The 24938-nt window shown below is 42.1% G+C and overlaps 1 protein-coding gene across 1 annotated transcript in view; it reads right to left on the bottom strand.

Annotated features, from left to right (window-relative positions):
• ncan (neurocan) overlaps positions 1-10468 on the bottom strand; it is a 132727-nt gene extending 122259 nt beyond the window's left edge. Inside the window, exon 1 of the mRNA XM_011473587.3 lies at positions 10164-10468. The gene's annotated coding sequence lies outside the window, so the exon portion shown is untranslated. The remainder of the gene's footprint in view (positions 1-10163) is intronic.
• Positions 10469-24938: the final 14470 nt, after the last annotated feature.

The following is a 24938-nucleotide window of genomic DNA, read 5'->3' as shown; positions in this document are numbered from 1 at the left end:
ATTTGAAGTTGAACTTCCCACACTAAACCCACTTTTACTTTTAAATTGTACGCTTATGAGAACAAGTCTGTCCAGGTGCAAACTGAACATTTCCAAACTGGACCTGATGTTGCGTCAGATTGGATTTGACAGACAGAAGAAAATCTTAAGAACCTGCTAACAGCTGCACATGTCAAAAAGCAGCACATGCCATGGGGGGGGGGGGGGGTACTGAAGATACTGCTAGAAATTCAGAAAAGAGCGGGAAAATTGGCAGCCTGCAAAAACCAGACAGAAGACGATACAGCTAGAACTTTCATGTGATAATGTCTCAAAAAGAAATACAATACAACCTTTTTTAACGCAACAGTTTGAAGCAAACTTTATTTTTGGCTTTAATTAATTAAGAAACAAAACCTGAGACTAAAACCAATGTCTAGAGTTCTTACATGTTTGCTTCTTGCAAAGACAACACAAAACGTTATAACATAGAAAATGAAAGATTTAAAAAATTTAATTCACCAATGATCTTTGACAATGGAAAATTCAGAGTAATAATGAATTGTTCGTTATTAATTAATAGTAGTTGTACTTGAACGTACTTTTACTAAGGTATAGGTAGATCATCCATATATGTCCGCAAATTATAACCAAAATTAGAGTAAAAACTATCACTGAGTAACATTTAGTCATTTTAGGCATTCATCTTCCAATACTAATAATACTTGAATAGGATCGATGACCCCCAACAAAAAATGCTGAATGTTAGAAAGTAACTTTGAAAAATATACTTTATAAAGCTCAGTTCAATTAAAGTATAGTTTTTCATCACAAATCGACTCAAGTAAAAGGGAAACGTTTGGTGCAGGAAAATTACTGTCAGGCATAGTATTTTTACATAATGTTAGGGAAATGTACGAAGGAATAGATAAAAGTCATTCAACCACCACCAAAGTTATTATGTGACTTGGTTAGTATTTGCCAGGTTTTCTGAAACCCATCAACTCTGTTGGAATACAGACGTTAAACTCCTAAACTAAACCCTGGTCATTTTTTCAAAAGCTGAACGTTTTGGGAATCTAATCAGCTGGAAGAAGCTCCTTCAGATGGAACTCTTCACTGATGCAGATGGAGAACACAGAGGAGACTAACACGTCTTTAGGTAGAAATCCAGCTCAGCAGAGCCCAGCCTCCCCAGTGAAGCCACCCTGACCTTTTAAAAAAGGCACCACTCTACCAAAGTAAAGCAAACACCTTATCTGATGGCCGTTCCAAAGAGCCCATGCTACAGGAGGCCGGGGCCATTTTAACAGGTGTGACAGCTGGGACAAGATGGAGTCTGAGATCTGGTTTGAGGACAATGTAAAGACAGATGAATACACTGTGGTTCGATGGAGTCTGTTTGCTTAGCCCAGACAACGCTAACCCTAAATATGACAGCAAGGACACACAACACGCAATAAAATCCTGACAAGAACTTATACAAACTTATCTAAAGAAAATTTGGAAACTTCATTTCCAGTTTTTTTGGAGTCTAGATTAAGAGAAGATTTTAGCAGAACGATTAAAGGACACTTAACACCCAATTAAAACTCTTCTCATTAACTGTAAAAGAGAATTGGGCTGAGTGGCCCCTCCCCCTGGCATCCCAAACAGGAAGTATCTGCTGGCTCCAAGAGGCCAAAATCCCATAGACTTCTATAGAGAAATAAAAAGCTGTTCTTCAGACATTCTATTGGTCAGAATATCTGTTCTTGATCTGATCCCTTTTTATTAACATATTCTTGATGATCCCCACATCAATGTTTGATTGACAAATTTCCCCGAGCCTGCTTTTTTTAGTACTTCTGATTTACGACAGTAGTTGCCATAGAAACCTTGACTCAGACCAACTCCGACTAATCACTGTCATCTGGCTCCAACATGGTGACGTCTGTATAGCGAAAAAAATGTGATTGAATTGACTTCATATCACTGGAGCCGGAAGTGGGTGGACGTCTGTGGGTGACGTCACACTCGCTCAGACCAGCTCTCTTATACAGTCAATGGCTCTATGGAGTTGGTGGACGGCTGGGGGCGCGAGACGAGCCAGAGTCCCTCACCCCCTCATGTGTGATTACTGCAGAGAGAAGTCATGGACCGCTGAATATGTTGTTCTGTCTTGAGTTTGGTAAAGAATAAACACCTCAATCAAGAAGCCTGACTGCAGACTTGACCTCTATTAGTGAAACAGTTCAATTGGGACTTTAAACCACTGAGAGAAGGAGGAGCAGGAAGACAGTGGTGGGGGAGTGGGAGGTGGACATTTGTTGCCCTGTTACACAAACAACAAAGCAATTTCTTACTTCTGTAGCAGCCCATAAGTGAACTTCAGGTTAGCTTTTTGATATTTCAGCAGTTTCCTATGTGTTCTCAGTATATACAAGTTCTCATGTGTTGAAACAGGCGGGTGGTCTGAAAGAAATGCTTACCAGGAAAATACCAGGAAAGCAGATAGTAATGGAGTCCAGGGCAGCAGGGAGTGCTTCATTCTCCATTCACTCTGAAGTAAATCCTGCCACTTAATCGGGCCAGAGCGGCCTATTCCCCTGCTTAAATTAATATTGTATTGTATTAATATTAATATGCTAAAGATGTATACTTTCTATTATTGATATTATTAATACCATCCGCTAATCTGGAGCTGATTTGATGTTTGAATGTAATTATTTTAATTCTCAGATGCAAGTGTCGGAATACTACAACCAACACATAACAAAAGAGAGGCAGATGCACCTCTGTGTGCACATAACCCTTCACAAGCTCAGACAGATGTGACCCTTTTAAAAATCACTGCAAGTACACCCCCCCCCCTTCTCTCTCTGTCAAACAAAGAAGGTCACGCTACCACAAGGTCCAATTAGAAGTTGACCTAAAACACCCGAGGTGACTGCAGCCAGCCAAGCTTTAAAAGTCCTCCTGTTTCTCTGCTTGGTGCTTGGAGAAGAGCCGCGCATGCCGAGCAGCACGAAAGTCCTCATCTCAGAGCACATCAAAGCATTGAAGGGACAGGGTTGAAGGGGGGCATTTCAGAGTAACTCCACCCACAAAAGATGTCTTCTCAGCTGCTGCGCACCAACCTGATTGGATTTTAAAACAACAGCTGAAGCAAATCAAAAATAGTATGAAGAGTTGGAGTTATCTATAAGAGGCGGCACAAAAACACAAGTGCTGCTGTTGTAAACTCTGCACTGGCTGCCAAGACAGCTCATAGGCCGCTACACATCCATCACATCCATCACAGAACCAAATCAGTCTTCAATGAGGTGGATAGTTTGCAGTAAAACAGCAGTCCTTTTAGCCTCTCTAGCCTAAACCCAAACGTCTGAGACTCTGACAGACATTTAGAGCCCCACCAAGAGCTCTCATAGGTTTTGCCAAATTTATCAAAGCAGTTTAAAAAAAAACAAAATTGAGGGATTCAGTGTCAGGGATAAATATTAGGACAGACAAACAGACAGTCTTTTAATTCCAACTGCTGAGAGACAAATAAAAAAAAAGTACAGAGAAAGGATTTAGGACGCTCCCTAAAAAGTTGCAGACAGATGTTTCTGCTATAGACTCACACCGACAGATGAAGAAACATCTACAAACAACAAGTTTAAGAAATGAGCTCCTATATGTGTAGATATATATATAGATTTGATATATATAGATATATATAGAGAGAGAGAGACAGACAGAGACAGAGACAGAGACAGAGAGAGAGAGAGATGCATACATAGGGGTGCTAACATTTTCTCCAGCTGGATCTCCGTAGCGCATACCCATTTGGTGTGCATCTGAGATGGAGATGAGTGGAAGACAACCTTCAACATCCCTATCTGGACTCTTTGAGTACCTTTGATTTAAAAGAAATGCTCCTGCAGATTTTCAGAGTCTGACCAATGCTGTGCTTAAAGACTTTATCAATAAGTTTGTTTTGTTTATCTGGACTACAATTTGATTTTGACTTATTCTCTAGACCTTGTTACCCATGTGCAGCATGTCAGAGCCATCCTACAGTGCCTGCTGGAGAACCAGCTTTTCATTAAAGCGGAGAAGTGCGAGTTCCACACCACTCAAAACAAGTTTCTCGGGCATGTAGCCACTCCAGGCGCTGTTCGGATGAATGACTCAAATGTTCAAGCTGTTTTGGAGTGGCATATCTCTACTGGCAGAAAACAACTTCAGGACTTCCTGGGTTTTGCCAACTTCTATAGGCGCTTCATAAGGGGCTTCAGTGGCGTGGCTGCACCTCTCCATCGGCTGTCCTCCGATTAGATATTTCTTGTCAGGGAAGAGCGGGCCAGCAAAGCTTTACCAAACTTAAGAGACACTTCTCTGAGACTCCCATTCTGGAATCCAAACAATTCATTGTGGAGGTGGCTGCGTCTAACTCAGGAGTGGAAGCTGTGTTGTCACAGAGAGCGTCCGATAATAAAATCCATCCCTGCGCGTTCTTCTACCCAAAGCTCATTCCTGTGGAGAGAAACTACGATTTACGGAACAGAGAACTACAAGCGGTGAAGATGGCTCCCTAGAAGTGGCATCATTGGCTAGAGCGGTCTGAAGCATGGGTTCCTTTCTTGGACCGACCACAAGAACCTAGAGTATATTCATACTGCTAAAAGATTCAACTCCCGGCAGGTGAGATGGTCCTTGTTTTTCAATAGGTTAAGGTTCACCTTGTTTTGCAGACTTGGCAGTAAGAAGTGAGATGAGATATGCTCTCTCTCATCTGTACCAGAAGGAGGAGATGGTGGACAGAGCTGGTGGCCCCATAATACCACAATCTATGGTTTTGGGGACAACACGCTGGGTCCTAGAATGCAAGGGTAAGGCTTCGGTGAGAGATGACTTTGCTGTTCCTGCTGGATGTCCTGTTAGCTGTCTGTCTGTTCTCTCCAGTCTTTGTCCCCAGGTGCTGAAACAGGGACAGTCTCCTTGGTCGGCGTACGTAGACTGCATTTTTGGTGGCACCGCGATTTTGGTGGCCTTCAATGTCCTCCGACTTAAGAACCTTTGTCTCTTCGTGACCAGTATGTGCCAGCATGAAGGTTCCATGTCGTCTGCCAGCAGGTCTTTTAGGCCTCTACCTGTGCCCTCTAGTCCTTGGTCCCACATAGCAATGGACTTCATTACCAGTCTGCCTAACTCCAGAGGTAAAGCAGTCATTAGGGCCATTGTGGACTGGGTCTCCAGGTAAGTTTATGCTATTGCCCTGCAGAGACTTCCCTCAGCCAGAGATCCAGCAGTGGTTGTGTCCAGATACGTCTTCCCCCTGCACCAATTTACTCGACATATGCTCCAAGAACCCCAGTAAAATGCTCCATAACTCCTTAGTACATTCCTGTGGGTTCTCACTTTTCCAGGCTGCTTATGGATACAAGCCACCTCTCTTCCCCCACCAGGAGCAGTTGGCATCCACAACTGGTCCAGCGGCTTTTGTACAGCGTTGTCTATGCACCTGGAGGACATTCAGAAGTCAGCTGTTGAGAAACCAGGAGAGGTTCACTACTGTGGCAAATCATCAACTGACTTCTGCTCTAGAGTATAAGGTGGGGGACAGGTTCTGGCTGAACTCGTGGACATCCTTCTCAAGGGTGCCTCCAAAAAGCTGCATTCGCGCTTCATCAGCCCTTTAACACCAGCAGGATCATCAACCTTGTGGCTGTGAAGCTGGACCTCCTACACACCTTGAGAATTCACCTGGTGTTCCATGTGAGCAAGCTGAAGCCTGAGACAGTGAGTCCTCTCCATGCAGCATCAGACGGTCCCCCCTCCTCCCCGTATCATGGATGGGAGCACAGTATGTCCTGTCAAGACTCAACTCGCTTCTCAGAGGGTAAAGCAGAGGGATCCAGTACCTGGTGGACTGGGAGGGTTATATGCAATTAAAAACATTTAGCCTTAGACAGGCTTCAAATATGCACGAGCAATTCAGCAATGTGCCTCTTGCACGTTTTACGTGTGGCTAACATGAATTTCCATCAGGTTTTGTGCTTGGTCGCACATAAACTTTTTTTAAAGCCTGCACTCAAAATCCAGTCTTTTTCCTGTTGAAATGCCTTTGTAGGTTGTTGTTTGAATAAAAATAAAAAGCAAAAGACACTTCCTGTCAGTTTTAAACCTTTATTTAAAGAGTTTTTGAGCCCCAAAGTCTGAGTCCGTGAATATTTTTCTACCTTTACAGAGCTGTTTGTGTTAGCCGTTAGCCTCCTGCTCAAACTTGTCACGGTGAGGGGGGCAGGAGAGCAGGTAGGACCCAGACGCAGAGGCGGAGGCACACGGTTCAAGGACAAGGGGTTTAATACAAACTAAAAGCGCTGCAGAGCAGGATTACAAAGAAAACAAAACTCACTTTGGCGTGGCTTGAAACATGGAACAAGAGCGTGAAGACAGGATGACAAAGACACCATGACAAAGCTAATGGACCAGCACAAGAGGAAGGCAGAGACAAGACTTATATACAGACAGGGCAGACAAGACACAGGTGAACACGATCAGGGCAGATGGGGACCAAAGGAAGTAAAACTCAAAAACATGACAAGACAGGAAACCTTTCAAAATAAAACAGGAAACAGAACTCAAACAAGACAGAACAAGAACTAAAGCGAAAACCAAGACAAAACAAACTCAAACCATGACAAAACTGCTGCCGTTTTCTCCAGCGCGTTATGAGAGTAAAATGCCGTGATGCGTTCATGATATGCAGACTTCTACGAGGACATTTGTTTGAAACAACAAGCTTAATACATACAGCGCTGATCAAAATTATAAAAATAAATATCCAATACCACACATCCAATCGGGAGATAACATCGGAGTTTGATTGAGTCAGAACCTAATTAATCGAGCCTGATTTCCAATCATGTGATTGGATCGGGACATCCCTTTATCAAATTAAATATTTCAGGCTTTGCCAGTGACGACAGGACAGATACCCAGTAGTACCACTGCGTAAAGGCTTTGGCTGATAGGAAATCGTCATATCAACAAACTCACACAGACAAAAAACGTTTTCCTGTTCTACTCCAGCTGACTTCTGGCAGCATCTCAGAAACACATTTGATTACAAAGAATATTTTTGTGATGAGCATGATCCTGCTGCTATTGATTCATAAATAGATGCAAAGAGGCTGGCGGAGGAGAAAAACCATATCACTGTCACTAACAATCGCTTATTCTTCTACCGACAAATGTCTTCTATGACGTTATTCCTGTCTGGAGATACATAATTACATTGAGGGGGATCCTTTGTACTTCTGCAAATGACAGCTTAAAATGAGTCCACACAGATGAATATGTGCATCTGCTTTGGGGATCGCAGGACACAAGTGTGGAAAACACGGGCCATCTGTGGGTCTCAAACCATCCCAGTTTACCAGCTCATCAGAGTCTGACAGCTACAACCTGTACTACAATGATGCCAACAGCACATTGCTGATACGCTTCTGTGCAGCATCTATCAGTTGCTTGCTGTGAGTGTGAAAACATAGCAGGGATGGACAGGACAAATACAGCTTCAGGAGCTGCTCACTGTTGAAAATCTAACAAAGAACCCAAAGGGAGACTTTTTTTTGTTTTCTAAAGACAACCTAAAAAACCCAGACCCCCCACCCCCAGCTGTGAACTATCACCTCCGGGTTGTCTGATAGAGATGCAATCCAGTCCAGACTACTGACAAGGCAGCTGAATTCAACAAAAGAGGAGCTGAATGCAATAGGAGAGACAAAGAGCAAAGAGGCACCAACGTATAAATCCAACCCAACACCTCTTTTAACTCCAATCAGGGGAACACACTTGGATGTGCTCCTGTCATTACTTTGGGATATAAAAAGTGTTACCAGATGTCATTACTTATTTATAGTATTTAATAGGGAAAATGCTCCATTTGAATAATGCATTTGGTGGGAGAGGGGTGCAGAGCTGGGTTTAGGGGTGGCGGAGGGGTGACTGATGAATATTAATAAGCTGCGTCTAAAGGGATTCTGGTAAGCCACCTTTTCTTTGCCTCTGTGCCTCCTGGGCTTTGTCTGCTCGGCTCCTGACCATGATGGACCAGCTGCGCTGCTCATTTGCTCAGCTCTATTCACAGTGGCAAATTCAACATTGCTAGTGCCAGACTATTATGTTCGCAGCCAAAGCAAAGCCAGCAGCAGCCCTCTTAGGCTGTGCTCCATCTGCTGTAAGGTTGGAGAAGTGAATGGGCACCTACCTAGCTGTCAATCAAGCAGACGGACGTGCCCTGGTGAGCAGAGGTTCAGCCCCCACTGAGAGCAAAGAAACTAAGGGAAGGGTGTCAGGTATATCATAGCCTAAAATGATTATGGTAATGTGTTCTCAGGCATCTACTGCAACACACACATTGTCGTTTATCCACCAGAAATGCATAGTCTGCTGCAGGTCTTCACTGCTTAATTGGATCAGGGTCATTGTAGTCTGTAAATTAGTACCTCTTGCTTGAATCCTTTGGCATTCACCCTTCCCCCTCTTCTACCACTGACGAGAAGAAAAACAATTATCTTCATAAAGGCACTGAGCTCTGGTTTTCAGCCAAAAGCAGCCACATCTTATGATAAATGTATTTATCCACCAGGAAAAGTAAATAACATGATGAGCTACTGGCAACAGGGTGGTCGAAATGGACTCCTAGCACAACATCATTCATTCTGCAGGATATGGCTGACATGCTGTCATCATTCCCACAGCCAAGCTCCAGCCAGAGATCCTCTGTGCTGATATTGTGTTCCCGTTGGCAGTCTTTAGCTTACTTCCAGCACATGCCAGGATGACTTTGCTTTCTCATGATCATAGCAGAAGGTTTATTCAAAGAATATTCATGTTTTGGATTTCCAAATCTCTACCAGATTCATAGTTTCGCCAATTCACCTCTTCTGCTAATAGTGTCTGCACAAAGCTGAGTGCAACCAACCAGCAAAGACAAGTTACTGAAACTCGCGGAAGCGCCGCTTCATGCAGAGAGCAGAGAATGCCTCTGCTGTCACCTTCCTCCTTCACGTCTGCCTTTGGGCTGTTTTCCTTTCAGTGGCTTTGCACTAACACGTGGCAACATTTTTTAGTTTTTGACCACACCTGCAGAAATGCCAATGGGAAGTGATGCACCTTTCTCTGAAGGAATATTGTTCATCTGTTGTAATGCTTCGACACACAGGAAAGGTGAAGAGAGGAGAACTGAACAGGCAATAGCAGGAAAAAAACTCTTCTGAGAGCAATGACGGTAACGGCAGAGCCTGTGATCCAGTACAGCGGAAACTGAGCCAGAATTATATAGGAGATAGAAAGACACATAAATTCTCTGAGAAAGCCATGTTCTGAGTCACTTCTTCAAGCAACAAGATAGTTGGTAGATTGAATTCATAATTTTACCACCATAAGTGTTTCTAGACAGAACTATTCAACAAAGACGACGAAATCTAAAAATAAAGTCAGAAACATCACAATACAGGTCAGTTTTGACTGACGCTGTTTTTTCTTAAATCTATGAAGAACTTTAAATGACACATTTCCAAACACTCACATGTAGGCAAAATAAAAAAAAAAGAATAAACTGAGGCTGAATTTCTGCCTAAATTTGCATTTAAGTTGGAAAGCAGCACCGTCCGTCCCTGTGGTTCTGTAACTCCAATGTTTTCAAACACATAAAACACAGTATTGTTTTTCTTCAATGCAAAGCAGTTGACAGGCGTGTGTGTTGCTCCTTTGTGGCGGCAGACCTTCCACGCTGCTCAGATCTTCCTGAAGGATGGACGGGTTTTCTCTGAACCCTTCCTGGGGAGGGATGTGGTGGAGATCCTGGACATGGTCTCTGTGTTTTGGTGTCAGCTCTGTCTGTATATAAAGCTGCTGATCATGGACTGTCTGACCTGAACCTCCACCACCAGAGATGAGCAGAGGATAGCTGTGAGGTGTGCCTTATTATTCAACTTCTTGGAATTTCTTAATGCCAACACTACACTTTCAGTATCTGCGCCTGTGTTTATGTCCTCACAGCATCCACGCGGTTTTCTTCATTTCATAACGACTGCTCATCAAATTCCTCCCAAGCGTTTATGATCATTCATTATCATTAAAAGCTACACATGACAGGGCTTTGACTCATTCTGGCACGCGACCCAAACAGTATAGCAGCTGGTCTCTACCTCTTGGATGCGCTGTGGTCCACAGGAATGCGGAGCGACGACGCAGCTCCACGGGAGCGTGGCTGGACCACGGAGCAGGTGGCAGTTCCACAGAACGAAGGCTCGCATCCAACAATGCTGCAGGTTTTGAAGGGAGCCGCTGGTAAAGCCGGTAAGGAGGCGCCTGCTGCACACCGAGCCCCGCGTGAAGAAAGCGCGTCAGCTGGAGCCGCTCACCTCCGGCAGCTGAGCGCCGCTGAACAAAGAAGAGGTTCTGCCTCACAACCACACAGCGCAGAGGGATGGAGGGGGACGGCGAGAGAGAGCCACGCATGTGTGTGTGGGAGGGGGTCGGTGTTACCCATCCAAATTATTTGGACCAAAAGAATAATCTCTATTCATTCACATGTTTTATTTATTTGCAAATTATTATGATCAGGACACCTTCAGTCCTTTAGTGACAAGTTCCTCTGATGGAAGACAGTACTTTTGCGTGAAGCTGTTCCGCTAAGGGCCCAACAATCTACTGGACCTCTACAGCAGTGACGTGCGGTGAGGTTGATGGCTGGTGAGGCACTGACGCCTCTGGAGTCAGATTTACAATTGAAAAACTGAATATTTCAGCGTTCATCCAACAGCAGCTAACAGCTTATAAAATACACATAAGAACATATTTGTCCTACAGAGAATATTTCTTTATAGACATGGATAGAACAATCTTCTTGTGTATAAATTATTCATGTGTACTGTAAACCATTTAAAGCATACAGCTGTGTTGAGCAGACATTTGACCCTCAGTAACTATTTCTGGTATTTTTTCAACTTCAAATTCAGGTATTTTAATCAGTTTTATCAAATGTTGTCTGTAAAAATGAGTTTCTCACTACACACTTTATCCACTTTTTCAGAACATTTTCACACTTTTTTCTGTTGTTTAAACTCTCAAAGTTCAAGCTTTCATAGAAATTGAAGTCCAGGATTATAGAATGAAAACAAAGATCTGATGGCAGACAGAGATGCTATATGTAGATCTGGCAAACAGAAGGCGCAGCACAAGAGATTGATTAACAGTGTTTTCACGGCCAATCAGGACTGCCGAACACAATGCAATATATATAGGCAGTATATTTAGTCTACTAAAGGAAACAGTCTGTAGCCCCTCTGGAGGAAGAGTTGTCCAAAGTGCTGAAAGACAGCTGAGGCACAATGCTGAGATATACAAAATACCTTATTTCTGAAGAAAAGAAAAGAAAAGCCCTGCCATCTAGCCAAAAAGAAAGAATTTCTTTTGTAATTCTCATTAAAATCAACATTGCTTCCGAAGTTTCCTCATTTACTTCTCTGTTTAAAGTTATTGCATCCTCCTTTCTCTTTTCCCATCAGGGGTCGCCACAGCGAAACAACCTCTGTCAAGGATGTGTCACATGGTTAACTTGGCAATGTTTTTATGCCGGATGGGCTTCCTGACACAACCCTCTCAATTTATCTGGGCTTGGGACTGGGACAGAAGCAGAGAAGGGAGCATGAAGCAGCCCGGATTTGAACCCTGGTTTCACGGACGGAAGGTGCTGCAAACCAGCATGAGCTACACTGGCTCCTGTGTTTAAAGTTATTGCATCCAAATAGTAAAAACGAAAATAAGATTAAAAAAAACAATTTAATGAATAAATGTACAAATCTATCAATGGGGATAAATAAAAATGTGGACATCGGGACATTGACACCTTGAATATGTCCCTTTGTAAAAAGGTTACATGACATGAAAATATTGCCTAGTGGAGCTCTTCTTTCTCTTCCGGCTTTTACCCATCAGGTGTCGCCACAGCAATGTTTTACGCCGGATGCCCTTCCAGATGCGGCCCTCTCGGGGCGGCTGGGCTTGGGGCTGGCGCGGGGGTGGGGAGGGGAACGGGGGGCAGCCTGGAGTTGAGCCCTGGTTTCATGGACGGAAGGTGCTGCAAACCAGCACGAGCTAAACCGGCTCCCGCCTAGTGGAGCTAACCTTGCTTATTAAAGCGTGTTCCAAATTATTATGCAAGTTATTTTTTTCTATGATTTTTCTAAATACTCAATGCAAATGACAGTCAGCCTGTTTGGAACATGGTGGTCATCCACCAACCACCCACTACTCCATCCACTTGGGCAATCCCTATGGTCACACTGCACTCATCAGTGAACGAGACTGTTTGAAAATGAGGCTGGGCCCATTGCAGCCAGATCAAAGCTATACAGAATGTTCACGGACAAATTCTGGACGCGCTTGAAGAGGTGAAGTAGGTCCGGGTTCTGCAGGAGCAGTGTTTCAACAGGATGGACATAATAAATAAAACCAATTGATGACCAAGAGCAGGGGCCTCATTTATAAACGTTGCGTACGCACAAAAGAAGACGTACGCCACTCACTACGCAATAGTTGAGATTTATAAAAAGCAAACTTGAGGGGAAAATGTGCGGTCCTTCACGCAAGCTCTGACCCAGGCGTACGCACAAAAACGGGTGAAATGAGAAACGGCGACGCCGTTGGCAGATGGAAGAAACACGTGAAAGTGACAATGACAATACTGCCTCTCAGAAATAACATGAAGACTTCACAAAGCAAGTCTTACAATTAACAGCTACACCAACACCCGTTTGATCGATCAGCAGTGAAACAAACAAAAAACAATCAAACGAAAATTACAACAGAAATTCAAATGAACACTTATTTGCAAAAAGAAAAGTGAAATATGTTCTGCAATATTGGCATTTTGTGCAATTCATCCTCATAAATAATATAGTTAACGGAACGAAATAATGTACAAAACTGATTGTCCCGTCAATGTGTCCGTCTGGCGGAGCAGATATAGGTGCAATTAGACAGACAGATGGATAGATAGAGAGAGATGCATTAATTGTCCACTGGGGAAAGTTATTTTCATAGTAAAACATTTCTTCATAAGCTACAGAATAATGGTATTCATGCATCTGCCTTTAGTTTGTTTTATTTTTGATGAAACAATGTATGGCGTATGTCTCAACCATTCAGAAAGCAACAAGAAATTACATTTGCGCTGATCAATTTCCCATTTCCACGCCGATTATTACCAACATCTGTAGCTTGTCAGATGTAACTAAATGGATGGAAATAAAATGCCCCATCACAATGCGTAATGACGCACAATGGCTGATCTTGCGTTCTTAGAAGATGTGGCAAATGGAAGAATTCGGAGTGAACGCATCTTTAGACAGCAAGAAGACGTGCTGGCAAACGAGGACGACTGGCTTATGAGCCGGTTCCGACTTCCTCGAGCCGTCCTGTTGGACCTCTGCGGGCTTTTGGGGGTGTGTCACCCGGTGCATTTGGCGCGTCGGCGTCCCCCTGCGCCTCTGTCACCACTCCACTAAGGGATTCCCCAATTCTTGCCGCTTGTCTCTCATCAAGAGGGGTCAGCTCCGGTGTCGTCGTCCCCCAGTCGTCCTCGTTTGCCAGCACGTCTTCTTGCTGTCTAAAGATGCGTTCACTCCGAATTCCTCCATTTGGTGGAATGATGATGGATGGATGAATGAATGGCTGGATGATGGATGGATGATGGATGCATGGGTGGATGCATGGGTGGATGCATGGATGGATAGCTGGATGCATGGATGGATGGATGCATGGATGGATGGATAGCTGGATGCATGGATGGATGGATGCATGGATGGATGGATGGATGGATGGATGCATGGGTGGATGCATGGATGGATGGATGGATGGATGGATAGATGGATGCATGGAAGGATGATCGATGGATGGATGGATGGATGGATGGATAGATGGATGGATGCATGGGTGGATGCATGGATGGATGGATGGATGGATGGATGGATGGAAAGATGGATGGATGGATGCATGGGTGGATGCATGGATGGATTGATGGATAGATGGATGGATGCATGGGTGGATGCATGGATTAATAGATGGATGGATGGATAGATGGATGCATGGAAGGATGATGGATGGATGGATGGATGGATGGATGGATGCATGGATGGATGATGGATGGATGAATGGATGGATGAATGGATGGATGGATGCATGGATGGATGGATGATGGATGCATGGATGCATGCATGGGTGGATGATGGAAGAATTGGATGGATGCATGGATGGATGGATGGATGCATGGGTGGATGCATGGATGGATGGATGTAAGGATGGATGGATGCATGGTTGGATGCATGGTTGGATGCATGGGTGGATGGTGACCAAAGTAACTACAGGTAATCACTGCAGTTTAGTTGCAGAATTGAAAAATATGTGCAAAATGATCAAAATTGACAAAAATCCCCCGAAAGAAGTTAGTTACAGTCTGCAGGGATGATCAACTGTTGTAAATTAGGACTGTTTGAAAACAGTTTTTGTTCAAAGCATCCCACGAGAGTCACACTTAAGTATTGGCTGAACTCTGACTTTAGTAAAACAGTAGAGCCAGCAGACATAGCAAGAGGAGCAACATTGCACTAATGCTCATCAGTTCAGACACACATGAAGACTCTTGATGGATAAAATGATATTACTCTGACTCTGCTAGCCTACGAACCCTGGACTTCATTTGTGCTTTTAAAAGCCATTTCAATATCCTCAAATCCATCAAGACTTGAACTATGAGTAATGCACGTCTTTGAAGTACCATCCACCAAGACTTTGATACATTTGCTTAACTCTTTAATTAGATGAAACATGAGACGTAGCAATCCCTAGAGAACTGGTTTCTTGATACAGTGCCCAGCCACCCCTGAAACCCAGTGGAATAATTAGGCCGACCCGAGAAATATACTTCCTCCCAAGAGGTTCCTGAAACCAAGTTAGCATCTACCACCTCATTAGTGGCTAAGGTTGTAACTTTGTCTGCTTGCAAGCTCCATTCTGTAAACTGCTGCAGTTGTGAAGCAGAAGCAAAAATTTGGGTTCAGTGAAAACAGCAACACATTTCTGAATCAACAAAACAGCATACATTTCTGAAGAGAGGGCACATCCTTGGCCATGCAATTCATTTTAATTTAAAAGAAATTAATTTTGTCATAACAATGTTAGTTTAAAATCACTGGGAAATCTGAAATGATGGAAAAGGTCATAGAACACAGGAACAATGCTAAACAGCCTGAAAGAGTTGAGCTCACTCAGATTCTTCCAGGAACTTATACTTGTCTGAATTCTGGATCTGAAAATCTCTTTTCAACTCAGACCCAAAGCAGTGAAGCTTCAAAGCTTTAATATTGAGAACCAATTTTAGAAATCTCAGCACCCATAGCAGAGAGGATATCAGGATTGGAAAATTTGAGGCGAGAGTTTTCCAAATTGGAGTATTTTAGACTATTTTCAATCAATTTCTCTCTTCCCTTTGCTCTCAAGTCAAGTCTAACTAGTTTACTCTTTTTATTATTTCTCTTAATATATAAGGTTCTGTGACTTTGGTCGCACACAACATTTGCACATATTCTGTTTTGGAGAAAAGCTTACTTAAGGTTGATGAAGTTTTGGTCTCAGTTTTGGCCCCTTAACATTTTTCTCCTGAAGTTATTCTCAGCAAGATGAATAGGTTGATTTTACTAAACCTTTGTGGTTTAAACTTGGAAGGTAAATCCTGACAAAAAGAGTAACATGTTCAAAAAGTAATACATGAAGACCTAACTTTGCAAAGGCATTATGGGGCCTCTGGGCCAGAGGTGCTGGCACCCTACAAGAATGTCATCCAGAAATACCAACAAGCCAGAGAATAAACGCTTAAACTTATTTAGCACTTTTCTACCTTCCTTGAAGAGCCAAGACGCTTTACAGTCACAGTCCCATTCACCCAGTCACACACATATCCACACACTGATGGTGGCTCCACAACCTATAATCACCAGGAGCAATGAGGGGTTCAGTGCTTGCTCAAGGACACCTTTACACAGGCGCTGAAACCTGCGACCTTCCAGTCAAAGGTCGACCTTTAGCTCTACACCGCAGGCCGCCCCAAGAAGAAGGGTGGCTGTAGTCGGGCTGGGCTTCAGAATCAATGGATCCCCATAGTACCGTTTCTGCACAGCAGCACCAGCCACACTGTTTGCAGCTCTGAAGTCTTTGTTCAGTTTCGTTCTAGGGTTATATTGGAGGAAGTGGGTGGGTGGAGGGAGGAATCACGGGAGGGAGTGGGGCTAATTTTGTGTAAATGTCCTGTTTTTGTAATGCTTTGTGTGTGTCTCTGCATTCTTAATGGGTATTTTATTTGCTTTCATATAAAGTGCTTTGTGTTTCTAACTAACGCAATGTACTAAAAAAAAAAATAAAGTTTGAATAGAAGGAGACTTGTTTACCAAGACATCCAAAACAGAAGCTTTGTGTGCCACAGAGGCGTATTTACAAAATGAATCTCAGTTCACTGCTTTTCATGCTCATGAGTTAAAAATAAATAGAAACGCTGGGATTTCAGAGCTACACGTGCTTAACATGTTTTTTGTTTACACATGAGTTTGGATGGGGGGGGGGGGGGGGGGGGCATTCCAAAAAGCAGGTTATGCTAGCTCCCACAATAAGTTTGAAGCTAAGGTAGCAGATATCCTCAGCTTTCAGTTCCAGAAATGGAGGTATGTTTCAGGGTTTGTCAAGTTGCCATAGCAACTCATGCTCTGAACATTATCTGGTCTGGAGCAGGTTTAGTTGATTTCAGTGTTACAAACGGGGGAATGAGGGAAGCACCCAGGCGCAGAGCGGAGGAGAAGGCAGAAGGTTCCAGGGGAACAGGAACTTTAATAACTTAAACAAAAACCAAAACCCACTGCAGTGCAGGACAGAACAACTCGAAACTACACAGGAACCAGGGGAAGAGCATAAAATGGACCAGCACAGGAGGAAGGGGAGACAGGACTTAAATACATACAGGACTGACGAGACACAGGTGGAAAGAATGAGGGCAGATGGGGACCAAAAGTAAAACTCAAACCAACAACATAAAAGGAAACCTTTCAAATAAAAAAGGAAACTGAACTGAAATAGAACCAAAAACAAAAGCAAAGAACTCAAACCATAACATACAGAGAGGTGAAACAGCAATGGCGTGTCCATTTGAAGATGATTTAGTGGATGAAGAAGCTCAGATAATACTTTTTCCACCATGAGAGGGTGATAAGACCACATATGGATGTTGGAAAGATAAACCTTTTACTTTGATCTAACTTCATTATTTGCTTCAGTTAAGATAAATCATTTTTTGGAGTTCAGCCAACTTAAAAATAACACGTAGTTTTCAGACAGTTATTTTAATTTCATTCAAATTAATTCAATTAAGTAGATGTAACTTTGGTGCTTAGATCGGCACCGCTAGGGAGTGTGGGATACCATTCCCTTTGCCTGTCTGGACGGATTTGGGTTTAAGTGTGGCTTTTTGACCAAATGTGTTTAGTTGTTTAGCTGTTTTACTGTCTTCTGCTGAGTTATTTTACCCTGTTATGTTTAATTCTTTCTGCACCATGAGTGAGAGGGAGGAAGAGGATGATGAGATTATTTAGCATCAGTAGCACAAGCTGGTACCACAAGATCTGCAGTTAAAGTTAGAGTCATGATAACTGCATACATGCCACATGTTGTAAATCCACACTACAGCACTCATTTTAAAGTTATAAAAATGAGAAAATCTGCAGCCTCTAACTTACACATATGAGAGTTCAAGAAGTACATTAAATTAATTTGGAAAAACCTTTAATTGAATTGGAGTAAAATGACATTTAGTTACATAAATATGTAAATTTGAGTTGTATAAACAACTATTGAGTTAGATAGACGTAAGAAATTAGGTTGAATAAATTTAAATCAATTACTTGTTACCCAGTGAATTCATTCATTTAAGTTGGATAAGTTATATCTATGCGTCACAATGAAAATAGAAATGAGATAGAAACTTGTGCGTTTACTTTGTTCGTTCTTTTTCTCCAAGCAGAAACTCTTTCTTTTGCTGATGCAGCCGTGTTACTTTTTTGATGGACGTATAATCTTCATACGCCGTCATTAAAATCTCAGACTCCGTCTCACTGTAGTATAGCGCTCCCTTTTTTCTCCACGCGTTTCCATGGTGACTCTGTAAATCGCCGATCCATTGAGAATGCCTTTATGTTCTTACTGTGCACGTGCATTAACCCAGGGTTACCAAGTGGAGCGTACGCTAACTCATTTCCAATCTTTTGGAACCGACATACCCAGAGTAAGCAAGTTCAGGCGGATTTCAGCCAGAGTTCAGGCTCAAAGTCAGGCTAGTTTAAACATGCTTCCTGGAATACCCCCCTGGACCACTGACATTGTTTTTTTGTGGCACCACAAAGAAAACGTCATTAGTTGAAATATTTATGGTAAAAATGTTATTTATCAGTCATAAAAAATACAAATAATTTAATCCTTTTAAATAGTATAGTCAAAATAATTTATATTTTTTCAAATAGAAAAAAGTAGAAGGCTAGGCAAAGTAGAAATAACAGCAAACACAATTGAAAACCTATGGATTTGTTTTGTAAAAGAAGGAGTTTGTTGTAGATGTTAAATCTGTCTGCGCATTTATTGGGTTGCTTTAATCGCAGCTTTCTTCCCCAGTTCTAATTGCCTTTTTTCTCTGTTTGTGCTGCTTTCTATGCAAGGATTATTGGCTTTGACACTTTTGGAGAGAGCATCATCAGTGGGGCTCTGCGCTGAAAAAAGTGCTGTGTACAGGCAGTGCAATTAGGAAGGAATACTGGTGTGTCACTTCCTGGAGGTTCCAATTTGTGGTAAACCAGGTCAGTTCAGTGACCCAGAAAGGCAATCAACACGCTGTACTCAATCATTCGGCTCCTGTGAAGAGGACTACCTGAATGAAAGGTTATATGAGCTGATGGTGAAAATGAGAATGAGGGAAGGTGGAGGAAAGAATGCATGCACAGAGACAAGGCACACTGATGGGAAAGCTGCACCAGAAGGGTTGTTAGATGCTGAGGTAAAAAAAAGAAGAGTCAGCAGACCAGGGAAGCTGTAAATGAGAGAGTAATGAAGCCGTGCTGGTGGGGGCAGGTGATCCATAATGAATGAAGCTGAGAAAGGAGGTGAAAAGAGGTTAGGAGCTGGCTTTTGCCTGGTCTGTAATAAACAGACATCCAATCAGAAAGTCCCTGACCGGCCTGGGGGAGGAGAAAAGGGGGAAAGGGTTGGTTTTGATCTTTAATGGTCCTCCAGGTGTGATTATGAGACCGACAAAGAGAGATGGCCCAATGTGTTTTTTTCAACCAGCATCAATGCCACCATTTATCTTATTATTAGGACATGCAGTCTAACAAATGTTTATTTGGGATAGCTTTGAAGCAGACAACAATGGGTTTCAGGGAAAGGAAAAGTTTAAAGTTTTTAGATTTTCAGGTAAAAAAGATAAGGACATGGAAAGAAATTCCCATAAGTGAAGGACAAACTGCCAACTCGGAAGTTGGTTAACGTACACTTGAACTTTAATGCTAATAACTAAATTGTGAGGTCAAGAGAGAATCTGCATAAAGAACACTGTTATCTGCTGCATATAAAGGAAAATGTGAAGACAGTTTGCTGCTTAAACCTACCAGATAATCCAGAGGCGCTTGTGTATTACAGTATTACAATTTGATAGGGTAATTTACTCATTAAAAACAACTCTCAATCCCAGGTCACTGTTGCTGGATGGTAAAACAAGAAAACTGTGTTTCCCACCTGCATTCTTGACGATTGAAGGTTCTTCAAGATCCTGTCACAAGTCCATTGAAGAAGCGGCAAAAAGCAGTCATCCTTCAGATGAAGCTCCCGCAACAAGAGTGAAGCTCACCGTTCTGAGAAAGACTGAATGATTTCATGAACTTGAACTTTTGAAGAGCTCTTCATTATAAATAAACCCAGTGTCAGACCGTGCATTACACACCTGGGCCTTCAGTAGTGCTACGTCTGAATCACTCAACCTCTCAATAACCATTTTACGATGCAGAAAGGAGCTTTGCATATTGAAAATTCCTGTAGCCACAATAAATGCCTCTAAATAAACTGAATAAAAAAACAGTAAACAAATCTCCTACTGGAACTACAGCCAGGAAAAAACATTGAAAATAACCACATAAATTTGGAACATTATTTATTATTATATTAAACATAATATATATTAAACAAAACACCTCTCTTTCTTCAAAAACAGTTCATCCCCCTGTCATATAGATTATGGTCTTCAGTTCCATCAAGAAGTCCTTTTCTACTCCATCAAGGCCAGTGCTGAGAGCTCAGTCTGTCCAGTTGTGTTTCTGTAGGTATGAATTCGCTTTAGAGCCGAAAATGTCCGCTGAACAGACACAGTGGACACGGGGACGGTCAGTGCCAAACACACAAATCCTTACGGCTGCTTCATGATTCACTCAGATTTTTCTGATGAAGGACATGAAGGAGATCAGTGGGAGATGTTCCTGCTAAATCCTCCATGGAGTCAGTCTGTTTTTAACTGAGACAGATCTAAAAGTGCTCCGTGTCTCTGTGTCAAACTGGACAAGGCTACATGTGACTTCCTGAAACTTCTGTCCAATCAGAAGGTCTGAATACTGTGACGTTGTCTAAGTCTGCTAGAAAGCCCTGCTGACATCAACTCAAAATCTGATTGGTTGAAGGAGATGAATGACCGACATTGTTGTTGCATTAGGGGGCCTTCAGAACAGATAGTGAAGATTTCTTTAGCTCTGATCCTGCCTGGCAACAGAGCACAGCTGAAAGGCTATTGGTTAAATGCTCCAATATGAAAACACATGTCTGTCTGGATGCAGCATAACCAACGTAAACAGAATAAAAGGGAATGGACAGACCATGTGGAATGATTTAATGCGTATGCATGGACAGAATATAATTGACACATTATTCCGATATTTTTTAGGCCTTCAGAGAAGGTCTTGAAGGCCTGACGACCCACCACTGAATAAACCTGATCTCTGAACATTACCCGTGTCTTCCATGAATTGTGGATGAGATAAAGACAGACACTGCTGCATTGCGATCAGGATAAAAACATTTGACAGTAGCTCCTCCCCCACGCGTCTGGGGCGACAAGCTTATGAACAGATTTTTGGACAGGCATTATGCAATGAATTTTACGCATGAGAGAAGCATGTCTAAAAAGACACATCTGGTGCGAATTTGACACGCAAACTTAAGGGGTTTTTGGCTTCTTGGAACCAGCAGGTACTTCCTGTTTGGAAGTTGAGAGGGCATAGGTCACTCAGTCCAGTTCTCTTATACATTAAAAAAATATCAATATGCATTTGCAATTTGCTTCCTTTTATGGAAGCATATTGCAGTCAATTGAGAAAAACTGTTATTTTCATTCTAATTTTTTTGTGTTTCAAGAGAAAAAAAAACAACCAAGGAGGATCATTTCTTCAACTCTTTTCCATGATTTTCTTTCTAATATTTAAAAAAAGCAACGAAAGCAAAGAACAAAAAGCCGGCTGGGCTCTAACCTTATCTGCTCATGAAAACTGAGACGACCTGCAATGACAAGTGGTAAAGCCACCACCGGTCTGTGTCATCAACATGATCTGTGTCCGTTTCATGTGCTTGTCACAATATCAAAACAGTGAACTGATATGCATTTTATACACACACCTCTGTGGCACACAAAGTTCATGTTTTGGATGTGTTCGTCGTCAACGCAAAACGTTGGGGAAGTATTAGTTATATCGACCAGAATGGACTGCTAATTTTCTTTGTGAGTCAATCCCAAAGACAACGTTGGACACATAGTCGTAGTGACTTGGTGGACGCTCACGTTGTGGGTGTGGTCAACTTTGTGGCTGGCACTCTGTTTTACAAGATTCTTTTTATTTTTTTGTTTTTCAATTTTTTTAAAGACTTTTTCATACACTTTTTTCTTTTCTATTTTTTTAGATATTTTTTTGTTTTTTGCTCTAATTTTTCTCATTTTTGCTTTATTGTTTCGGACCACTGTACAACAGTTGTAGTCCTAAAGTGAGAAGATAAGGACGCATCTACAACTTGCATTCCTCGAACATTCTGGTTTACTCTAAGAGAAAGATATTAGGGATTTCTGGGGAGTTTCTCGTAACAACAAGGAGGACTTGTGATGTCTTTTTAGATTACTTAAGGCGAGTTACAGAGAAACTGCTGTTGTTTGTCTGCGGTGTTTTCGTGAACTTTGTTGACGGTCCCTGCCTGTCTCTGCAGCTTCTCAAGCACATCAAGGCAAACCTCAAAGCTCAGGGGGCGTTCCAAGATGGTGACCTGGTCGGTCTGTTTTTTGCTTTGCTCTGCACCCACTTTAATTAAAAATAAAAGTTGTGAAAAGATACATAGCAACGAACCTTGCTTTCCAAAGTTTAATCTTGAATATTTTAGATTTTTTCTAATCACCATGGCGAAAAAGCGTGAATGTAGAGTTTCCGCCGTTGCCGCTAACTCCAAGTAGCCACCTGTAACAAAGAAAAAGGCTCAAAAGCAGGTTACATCATCATCCAAAGATGACATTTACACCCAGCTTGCCAGTAGAACCGAACTACTTAATATTAGGTTGGATGCTATTGAGGACAAAATAGCTGCTCTTAACAACAAGGTGGAAGCTGTGGCTAACGAAGAACAGCACAAAGGTGGCTGTTCTGGAACAGTGGGTAGACTCCTTGGAGATGCCTGTTAAACTTCTACAAAGAAGAATGGATGAGCTTGAATCTGACGCAAGAAGATGAACTCTGACGCTTGTGGGAGTTCCTGTGACAGAGAAGGAAAACACCCGCCTTGTCGTAGTAAAGATCTGTCAGAGGGTCCTCCCTTCCATGAAGGAAAAGTTGGTGGATGTTCTAGACACTGTACATGGACTTGGCAATAAGAGGCAGCCTTCAAGCAACACACGGAGGCTGAGATCCATAAAGCTCAAGCTGCGGGAAAAGTGGCCTATTATGCTGGTGCCAGGGCCTTCATCCAAGGAGAAGGGGAAATCCTCATTGGTGATCAATAACGTAACTACAATTTGAGGAAGAAAAAAAAAAGGTTCAGCTTGAAGTGTTAACACAATGGGCATATAAATGTTATTTTTCTTGACATTTTTATAAAGAGGCTGTTGAGTTCATGCTTTAATGTTCTCAGTAATATTTTTCACACTAGTTTGATTTAAGAAGGTGCGACTGCATTTGCTGTTGACCCAAGTATTTTTTTTGGACTAAAGTTTTCTTACAAGTTACTAAGGTTCTATTTTTCTACTTATTTTTCTACTTATTTTTCTACTTATTTTCTACTTTTTTGTCATTGTCTGTTTTCTCGTTAAATTTCAGAGGGTTAGGGAATCATGTAAAACGTAAAGCCTCATTTTTGCTCGCAAACCAGCAAAAAAATTATATATTTTTTAGGAATCTCATTCACTTGCTAAGGACGCAGATTTTTTGAAAGACTTATGGTTTTCACATGGCACAGAATTCTCTGCGGGGATATGTTGCATGAGGAATCACTGCACTCTGTAATTCAAATGGTCACTTTAGTTGTCTTTTTGTGGGGATGAGCAATATTCATTGCACAAGGATCAATATTTATGGCTATAACTGCAACTCAGATCTAACAATCAGCTTCTGGACACTTTAGAAGATAAAATCATTTTCTGGTGTCTCTTCCAGCCACCATGACTACTAATACATGAGATACTTTGCTCATGGATAACTGGAGACCTATCAGTCTACTTAATAATGACTACCGGTATACATTTCTGGCCACAGTTTTAGCCATGAGAAAGTAAAGTGTTCTTGATGTAGAATCATTCAGGTTTCATGAAAGGCGATGCATCTCCAACAATCTAGACTACTTCTTGATCTCATCAGACTTTATTACTGATGATGAAAGCTTCATTGATCTTTTGTAAGGCGTTTGATACGGTTGAGCATCCTGTTTTATTCTACTGACTTTAAAAGCTGGGTTTTGGGGAATATATGTGTAGTGCTGTTAAAACCCTCTATGCAAACGGAAATAGTTCTGTTAAGTTGAGTGCTGGCACTACTCACAGATTCTTTCTTCAGAGAGGAATAAGACAGTGGTGTCCTGTCTCTGTTTACTTTGTCTTTCTGGTGTTCAAGTATTCTGCATATACTACGCTGGCTTGGTCATTATTACAAACAGATGAGAGGCACTAGAGTTCCTTGTACTGCTGTTTGATGTGGTTTTCCTTTCTTCAGATTTTACACCGCATCAACCTCGTAGAACACTTTGGCCTGCTAATGAACCAACCGGTGAACTAAACACAGAAAAACCTTCTTAATTGCTCTCTTTTCGCTTTCTGTTGTGCTGACTTTGCATGTGCTGCTTTAGCTGAATTCAGTTAATCTGAACATTTAACCCTCCTATTATCCTTGGGGTCAATTTGACCCCAATTCAATGTTTGTCATTAAAAAAAATAATAGTTAACCTTTTCCTTTTTACTTTATATTTAATGACTTTTCCTAATTTGATGGGGACAACTGATTAAGCATAAATCTATCATGATGATCTTTTTTTCAACGTGCTAAACACATATTGCATACATTGGTGTTCCTCGGGGGTCAATTTGACCCCAAGCTGGTTTAGCTGTGTAAAACGTGTCTGTCTGTGTGTGTGACCTAACATCCCCACACCTTCAGGTGCAGAGTTGATACTTTTGAGTTGATAAATAACAGGGGGGTGGGGGAAACAACTTTCCCACAAAAACTTTGATATTTCTCGTGGCGAAGTGTGAAATCCTGCCAAAATGAGGAAGCCAATGTAGGCTTGTGAGTTGATCACATCCAAGTCTTTCCAACTACATATGCCTCCCC

The sequence above is a fragment of the Oryzias latipes genome, chromosome 4 (assembly GCF_002234675.1).
Source record: "Oryzias latipes chromosome 4, ASM223467v1".
Classification (NCBI taxonomy): Eukaryota; Metazoa; Chordata; class Actinopteri; order Beloniformes; family Adrianichthyidae; genus Oryzias; species Oryzias latipes.
Note: the sequence above shows the minus strand (reverse complement) of the source record. Positions and strands in the feature narration are given on the sequence as shown.